We start from the raw sequence: 7786 nt of genomic DNA, 5'->3' as shown, positions 1-7786 counted from the left end.
AGTTTCTGGTTCCAGCCTTCTATCCAGCACACCAGACCCTAAACCACCCTAACTAGGATCATCCTATGACCCTAAAGAGTCGACCTAGCCCAGCCCAGAGCCCCCAAGCCGAGCCATCTCTCCTGCACAAGCTGCTGCACATCTGCGCCACTTCCTTGGAACTCACGGGTTGGAGTCCTAGCATGCTAGGACTCCTTCCCAGCCTCTTGTATCGAGTCCTAGCATTGCTAGGATTCTTCCCTTGACCCAAGCACTACCCTAGCTTAGCCTTGATCCAGCCAAACCGAGCCATGCATCACCTTTCCCCTTAACCAAGCCCCCAAGACACAATCACGTAATTGGGTTTCCAGCTTTAAACTTTCATGTCGTGCAGCGTTTTGTTGCTTTTGTGTGCTATTCTAGACCTTAAACTTGTTGAAATACATGCTTATTCATATCCTAATTCATGGCAGCCCCTTAAACATCATATAAACATGATTTTGAATCCACAAACAAGAGTTAAACACATGCATATGAATAGTTGCGAAAATTGTGAATTGTGTGACTTATTTTCATGCAATTTCATAAACAATTATGTAATATGGTGTGATGATGAGTAAAGGGAGAATATGGCGTGCCTTTGCGTAATTTACGCACGAAAAACCGTTGACGATGACGAATAACGGAGCAAGAACCTTGGCTAAGAATTTCCCTTGCAATTCTCGAAAGTTTGCCTCAATTTCTAAGCATGTGTGTGCCGTGCAATCTAGGTATAGATTTCAAAAAAGTGTCGAGAAGAATTGTAGGGTTATAGGAGTGTTTAACATATTAAATAGTTAATTATCTTCTTATTTAAGCTTAAGCCCATTAAGCATAAGTTTAGGCCCATTAGTCTTAATTAAGATTTAATTAAAATATTAAAAATAGTTTTACTAAAATAAGTTTGTGAATTTACTAGCCGGATTGTCAAAAAGTTCGTGTTTTTGATGAAAAACCAACACCGATAAAATTTACGTCCCGGCGTATAAAATCGTCTAAAAACTCCATATTTTCAAAAGTAATAAAAAGCATCGCCCTTAATTTAAATAATTAAAAACAATTAACCAATAAAAACATTTTTCTATTTTTTCAGCCCTCGGTCTCCGTTCCTCGATCGCAACTCGAATAACCTTTTAAAAATACATTTTAATGCAACCATGTAGAAAAATATTTTTTTAACATACAATTATGCAAAACATAATTAATTCATGCAACTAAAACATTTAATTAAAATACAGGAGAATTTAATAATTTATATGCATGTGGTTCGCGTGGACCTTTAAATTTTCGGGGCGTTACAAACTTTAAATAGAAACATTTTCATAATGATGCATCAACTTTAAGTATAAACATTTTCATGACATGCATCACATAAACCTTAACATCTTCCTTTCCTTTTCCTCAACATGACATCACATACAACTTTTTTCATGATCATAAACATTTTTCCTTTTTCTTTTCCTTTTTCTTTGATGAATTCAGATCGTTAATTGTGACTTTCCTCAAACCTCAAAAATTCGATGGATCCATCTACATGAAACCGCAGTACTAGGCGACGGGAGACACCAGCAACACTCTCACCGGTCGACTGGGCCCTGGCCTATCCTCTTTCGAATAGAATACGATCATCGGGGCTCCCTCTGGGGCCTTTTCCCATAAATGGGCTCTCTCTGGGGCCTTTTTCCCTCACGATATTTCATTCTTACCGTTACCACATACCGTTACCTCATATTGTTACCACATATTCGTAATAATGGAAATACGATCGTCAGGCTCCCACTGAGTCCGTCGCCCTCACGATATCTCCATCATTATCAAATTAGTCACAATTACTTCACTTCCTTCAACATTTTACATTCACATCACTTTATAAAATCATGAATAACATAACATTTTGTTTTTGAAATCAAGCATGAAACATGTCTTTTAAATGTCTTCCTTAAATTATAAAAATCCATGGACATTTAAAAAAAATCATAATTTAATCATGAACATTCATAAACATTTAAAAATAACCATAATATCATAAAAATATCATTTAGGGCACTGCCATGACGTTTACTAATTTTTGGTGTAAAAAAACCGTTTTACCCCTGGACTTGACATTTTACGTTTTTGACTTTTTCTTGATTTCTTGACTCTAACATGTCCCAAATAATTATTTAAGCTTAAATTAATTTTCCCCCAAAATTTTATTTAACTTAAATATTAGACTTTTCCATTTATCTTTAATTAACTGTTTTGACGGTGTTTTAATCCCGAAAAATCCCAAACTTTAATATAAAATTACTAAAATCCTAATTTAGTCTTTTTATATTATCTTAGCCCTTATGAACCATGACTCGACCCCCGTGAGTCGTTTTTTTTAAATTTATATCATTAGAAACCCTATTATGACACCTAAACTTCGACTCCGAGCCAACTTTCGATTTTTACGAGTCACCCCCGAGCCAAGTTGATCCAAACCCTGACCAACACCCTAGAGTACCCTACTGGACCCTTAGACCACTTAGAAGCCCCTCCCAAAACCAAAAACAAAAACCCCTCCCTCACCCATAAGCTGGCCGAGAGTTCTAGCTTTGCTAGGACTCTAATTTTGTGGACTTGTGAACCTAGCCGGCGCTCTAGACCCTGAACCACCCTCTAGAACACCTACCTAGGGCCTAAGGACTCACCCTAGCCCAGCCCCTGAGCCCTGGACCGAGCCCTTCCCTCCCAGCAAGCTGCACAAGCCCTGCGCAAAACTAAAGCTTGCTCTCGGGTAGGAGTCCTTGTTTACAAGGACTCCTCCCAGCCCTTCCAAACCGAGTCCTAGCTTGGCTAGGACTCTCCCCTTGACACAACCAGACCCTAGGCCAGCCCTGAACCCAAGCCAAGGCCAGCCCTCCCCTTCACCAAGGAAACCCGATGCCATAATATTGGCAGCTACAATCCGATTTCCAGCCTGTGCATGTTTCTGCCGTGAGTTTGGTGTTTAAGGTGAGTGCGTTAGAACTTTAAATCATGTATAGGCACGCCTAGTTCCAACCTAAGTTCATGGCAGCCCCCTTTACAATAATAATTCTATGAATTCGCATCAAAATCTCATGTTTTCCCATGTGTGCATGCACTGTTCCGAAAATACTGAAAAATAAATCCATGTTCTTCATGCATGCAATAATTAAACAATAATATGATATGATGGATGAGAAAAGAATATGTATGGCGTGCGTTTGCGTTTTATACGCACGAAATAACGTTGAAAACGAAGAACGGATCGAAACCTTTGGCTTGTTTTCCTTTGAACCCTTCGAATTTCTCTTCCAAAAAGCTGAGAGTGTAGTGCCATGTGTGTTGTGAGTTGGGAGAGAGTTTTTCAGAATATTAAAAGTGTGCGGGCGAGAGTTGTGATGCAAGGGGTAGGTTTTCAACATTTTAAATACTAATTGATTGATAACTAGGCTCTAGGCCTATTAAGCCTGTAAATTAAGCCCATTAGTCTTAATTAGAATTAAATAAAATATTAGCAAAGTTTTTGTTTAAATAAATTTGTGAATTTATTAGCCGGGTTGCTAAAAAGCTCTCATTTTTATTGAAAAACCAACACCGATAAAATTTACGACCCGACGTATAAAATCACCTCAAAACCCCTTATTTTCAAAAATATGAAAAACCATCAACCTTATTTTAAACAATTAAAAATAATTATTTAATAAAAATATTTTACGTTTTTCAGCCATCGGTCTCCGTTCCTCGATCGCAATTTGAATATTCCTTAAAAAAACAATTTTATGCATGATGATAATAAAATCATATTTAACATATAAGCATGTCTGTCACATAATCAATTAGCAATTAAAATCAGTTAATTACCCATTTTTCATTATTTCCTAGATTTGCATGAAGTTGGATTACGTCCTCTTAATTTTGGACCTTACAATTCCTCCCCCCTAAACAAAATTTCGTCCTCGAAATTAGAACATACCGAATAGGTCTGGATAGCGACCCTTCAAGTCCCTCTCGGTTTCCCAAGTAGCTTCCTCTTCCGAGTGATTCAGCCACTTGATCTTGACCATTGGAATGACTTTGTTTCACAATCTTCTTTCTTGCCTTGCTAAGATCTGGACAGGTCTTTCTTCATATTTCATATTTGGAGTTAATTGAAGAGGTTCATAATTAAGCACATGTGACGGATTCGACATGTACTTCCGCAGCATTGAAATGTGGAACACATTGTGAACTCCTGCAAGCGCTGGTGGCAATGCCACTCTATAAGCTAGTGTCTCAATCCTCTCCAAAATCTCAAACGGACCTATAAATCTTGGACTAAGCTCGCCTTTCTTGCCAAAGCGCATAACACCCTTCATAGGTGCTATTTTCACAAATACATGGTCGCCCACTGCAAACTCTAAGTCCCTTCGTCTTTTGTCCGCAAAACTCTTTTGTCGGCTTTGTGTAGTCTTCATTCTCTCACGAATTTTTACTACAAGCTCGGCAGTCTCTTCAATCACATCCGGACCAATATCTCTTCTTTCCTCAACCTCATCCCAATGAATAGGAGATCTATATTTCCTTCCATAGAGTGCCTCAAAAGGAGCCATCCTGATTGATGATTGGAAACTATTATTGTAGGTGAACTCCACTAGAGGTAACTTTGGTTCCCAACTGCCTTGGAAATCAATGACACATTCTCACAGTAGATCTTCAAAAATCTGAATAACTCTTTTTTACTGAACATCGGTTTGAGGATGGAACGTTGTACTGAACAATAACTTGGTCCCCATCGCTGCATGCAGACTTTTCCAAAAAGATGACGTAAATCTCGGATCTCTGTCAGAAACAATAAAAACTGGAATCCCATGCAGACGAACTATCTCCCGAATATACAATTCTGCATACTGAATCATGTTGAATGTCGTCTTAAAAGGTAGAAAATGCGCTGATTTCGTAAGACGATCCACTATCACCCAAATGGCATTGAATCCCTTAACGGTCTTTGGCAATCCCACAACAAAGTCCATGGTGATATTTTCCCATTCCCACTCGGGAATAGGGAGTGGCTTCAATTTTTCCGCTGGTCTTTGATGCTCTGCTTTAACTTGCTGACAAGTCAAACATTCGGATACAAATCTCAGAATGTCCCTCTTCATGCCTGGCCACCAATACAACAACTGCAAATCTTTTTACATCTTCGTACTTCCCGGATGGATGGAGTAAGGTGTGTCATGGGCTTCCTTCATAATAAGATCTCTCAAAGAATCGTCACTAGGAACCCATAGACAATCTTGATAACGAACTAAACCATCCACCACTGAATATAAATTCCGGCCCTTTGCTTCATCTCTAGCTCTCCACTTTTGCAACTGCTCATCGGTGGATTGTCCATCTCGAATTCTATCTCTCAAAGTCGACTGGACTGATAATGTGGCAAGATTTGGGGCCTCGCCCCTAGCATACACTGTAAGCTCAAACTGCTGTATCTCGGACTGCAACGGTCTTTGGAGTGATAATTGAGTGATAACTGCTGCTTTTCTACTCAATGCGTATGCCACTACATTAGCTTTTCCCGGATGGTAGCTAATGTCACAATCATAGTCCTTTACTAACTCAAGCCATCTGCGCTGTCTCATATTCAACTCCTTTTGGGTGAAGAAGTATTTAAAACTTTTATGATCGGTGAATATCTTGCACTTCTCCCCATAAAGATAGTGTCTCCAAATTTTTAGTGCAAAGACTACTGCTGCAAGCTCAAGATCATGAGTAGGGTAGTTTTTTTCGTGAATTTTCAGCTGCCTTGATGCATAGGTGATAAATCGGTCATTTTACATCAGAAATACGCCCAAACCAAGTTTAGAAGCGTCGGTATAAAGAACATACTACCCTTGCCCTGATGGCATAGATAACACTGGCTCTGATATCAAGGCTTGCTTTAGCTTGTCAAAACTGTCTTGACACTCGGGTCCCCAAATGAACTTTGCATTCTTCTTTGTCAAGGCGGTCATAGGTACCGCTATAGATGAGAACCCCCGAATAAACTTGCGATAATAGCCAGCTAGTCCCAAGAAACTTCGAATCTCGGTAACACATTTCGGTACGGGCCACTCTTTAACTGCCTCTACCTTACTTGGATCAACTTCCACTCCACTACTAGAAAATGATGTGTCCTAGCAACGCCACTCTATCAAGCCAAAACTCGCACTTGCTGAACTTTGCATAAAGCTTTCTGTCTTGCAGTGCTATCCTCAAATGATGGCTATGCTCCTCTCTGCTCTTGGAATAGATCAATATGTCATCAATGAAGACAATAATAAACTGATCCAGATACGCCTGAAATATGCGATTCATGAGATCCATGAAGATTGCTGGCGCATTAGTCAACCCGAACGGCATGACCATAAACTCATAGTGCCCATATATAGTACGAAATGATGTCTTGTGGATATCAGACTTTTAACTTTTAATTGATGGTATCCAGATCGTAGATCAATCTTAGAAAATACCGATGCTCCTTGCAACTGATCAAATAAATCTTCAATTCTTGGCAGTGGATACTTATTTTTGATAGTAACCCTATTATGCTCTCGATAATCAATGCAAAGACACATACTACCATCTTTCTTCTTCACAAATAATACCGGTGCGCCCCATGGAGAATAACTAGGGCGAATAAAACCCTTGTCCAGCAATTCTTGGATTTGATCTTTTAGTTCTTTCATTTCAGCACGATAAGGTGCTTTAGATATAGGAACATTGCCCGGCATTAGCTCAATAGAGAAGTCCACTTCACGATCGGGCGGAATGCCAGAAACGTCCTCGGGAAAGACGCTAGGAAAATCTCTCATAATATCAAAATCTTCTAACTTCTGACTGATGGATTCATGTGCAGTAGTGACACAAGCTAGATAAGCTTGGCATCCACACTTAATAAGCTTCCTCGCACATAGACAGGAGATAATGTGCGGCATTTGTTTGTTTCTTGCCGCCTCGAAGACAAAAGATTTACCACTAGGTGGCATAATAGACATTGATCGCTGACAAAAATCAATCGAAGCTCCATTCGCTGATAGCCAATCCATCCCAAGTATAATAACGAATTCGGGCATGGAAGCACAATAAGATCTGCCCGCACAACATCTTTGAATAAACAAAGCTCCAGATTCTTGACAATCTTAGATGTGAGCATTTGATCACCGGATGGAATAGAAACTTTGAAGCCCAAACCCATATCTTGAGGAGTATTATTCAGTCTTTTGATGAAGGTTTCAGATATAAATGAATGTGTAGCTCCTGAATCTAGCAATGCATAGGTAGCTACACCTAGAATGATGATCCTCCCTGCGGTGAAAGATGTCTTTTAAATCTTTTCGTGTTGAAACTTAAGGATTTACTATCATTAATTCCCAAAGTTATATGTAGATTGCGTGTTGAACTTAAGCATTTCTTGCAAAATTGCATTTTAGCCCTTCATTTTTTTGAAATTTGCATTTTAGTCCCCAAAATTTCGGATATTTGCATTATGGCCCTTATGTTTTCGAAATTTTTCATTTTAGTCTTTGAAGATTTCGAAAATCACATTCATGGTCCTTTAAGAATTCGATAATTGCGTTTTCGTCCATTAACTTTCGGAACTTACAATTTAAATCCCAAAATTACGAAATTCTCCAAATTCCCTTTATTATGATTTTATTTAAATTTTGGCCCTAAAACTTTTTATTTGGAATTAAACCATCCTTTACATAAAATAAGGCACAAAATTAACATCATTTCCTATGGCTTCTAAAATCATAAC

Source organism: Primulina tabacum, chromosome 18 (genome assembly GCF_025594145.1).
Source record: "Primulina tabacum isolate GXHZ01 chromosome 18, ASM2559414v2, whole genome shotgun sequence".
NCBI lineage: Eukaryota > Viridiplantae > Streptophyta > Magnoliopsida > Lamiales > Gesneriaceae > Primulina > Primulina tabacum.
This window is presented reverse-complemented; position numbering follows the sequence as displayed.